The sequence below is a fragment of the Chinchilla lanigera genome, unplaced genomic scaffold (assembly GCF_000276665.1).
Source record: "Chinchilla lanigera isolate Chin_1 unplaced genomic scaffold, ChiLan1.0 scaffold00064, whole genome shotgun sequence".
Taxonomy (NCBI): domain Eukaryota; kingdom Metazoa; phylum Chordata; class Mammalia; order Rodentia; family Chinchillidae; genus Chinchilla; species Chinchilla lanigera.
The window spans coordinates 12,987,337-12,988,929 of NW_004955465.1; positions in this window are offsets into that span (position 1 = coordinate 12,987,337).

A 1,593-nucleotide genomic window follows, 5' to 3' on the forward strand; every position below is an offset into this window, starting at 1 on the left:
AGAACATGCTTAAGGAAATGCAAAGGAACTGAAATTATCCCATGTATATTATCAGACCATAGTGTAATAAAATTGGAAATTAATGACAGAGGAAATTGAAAGAACTCCATAAACACATGGAAATTAAACAGCACCCTCCTGAACAATCAATGGGGCATAGATGAAATCAAAGAAAAAATTAAACACTATCTACAATCAAACAAAAATGTAGATACAATTTACAGGAACCCGTGGGATGCAATGAAAGCAGTCCTCAGCAGGAAATTTATACCAGTGAATTCTCAGGTCATGAAAACAGAATGAGCACAAATAAACAATCTTATGCTGCACATCAACCATCTAGAAAAACAAGTACAAGTCAAACCCAAACCCAGAGAAGGCAGGAAAATATAAAGCTCAGGGCAGAAATTAATGCAATGAAACTAAAAAAACAATACAAAGAATTAATAAATTGAAGAGTTGGTTCTTTGAAAAATGAATAAAATTGATAAACCCGTAGGCAACCTTATTTTTTAAAAAAAGGAAAAAAGAACCCTGAAATACATGTAATAAGGAATGAAAGAGATGAAATCACTACAGATCCTGTAGAAATTCAGAAGATCATCAACACCTACTTGGAAATCTTTACTCTCTCATGATGGAAAACACAGAGGAAATGGGCAGATTTCTAGATACCTATGAATTACCAAAACTGAATGAAGAAGATATAAAAGTCTGGAATAACTCTATATCAGCAAGTGAAAATTAAAATGTAATAAAAAATACTTGCTAATGAAGAAAAGCCCAGTTTCTGATAGATTCATAGCTGAATTCTACAAGAAATTTAGAGAAGATTTAACACCAATTCTTCTCCAACTCTTTAATGAAATTGAAAGAGAAGGAATTCTCCCCAACTCATTCTGGAGGCAAATATTATCCTAATACTAAAACCAGAGAAAGACCCAATCAAAAAAGAGAACTATAGGCCAATCTTGCTAATGACCCAATCAAAAAAGAGAAGTACAGGCCAATCTTGCTAAAGAATATATATGCAAAAATTCTCAATAATATACTAGCAAACAGAATACAACAAATTGTCCAGAAGATTATACACCATGACCAAATGGGATTCATTCAAAGAATGCAGGGATGGTTCAATATATACAGTTCAATTAATGTAATACACCATATCAATAGAGCCAAAGATAAAAATCACATGATCATCTCCATTGATGCAGAAAAGCATTTGACAAAGTCCAACACTCATTCATGATAAAAAACCCTATAGAAAATAGGAATAGATGGCCTTTACCTCAATCTAATCAAATCCATCTATGACAACCCAACAGATAACTCATTCTAAATCGTCAAAAATTGATAGCTTTCACTTTAAATCAAGAACAATACAAGGATGTCTACTGCCACCGCTCCTATTCAACATAATTCTGGAAATATTAGCCAGAGCAATTAGACAATAAGAGAGAGAAATAAGAGGAAAGGAAGAAGTGAAATAATCATTATTCTCAGATGACATGATACTCTACACGAAAGACTCCTAAAACTCCACTGAAAGGCTTATAGATTTAATAACCAAATTCAGTGGTGTAGCTGGGT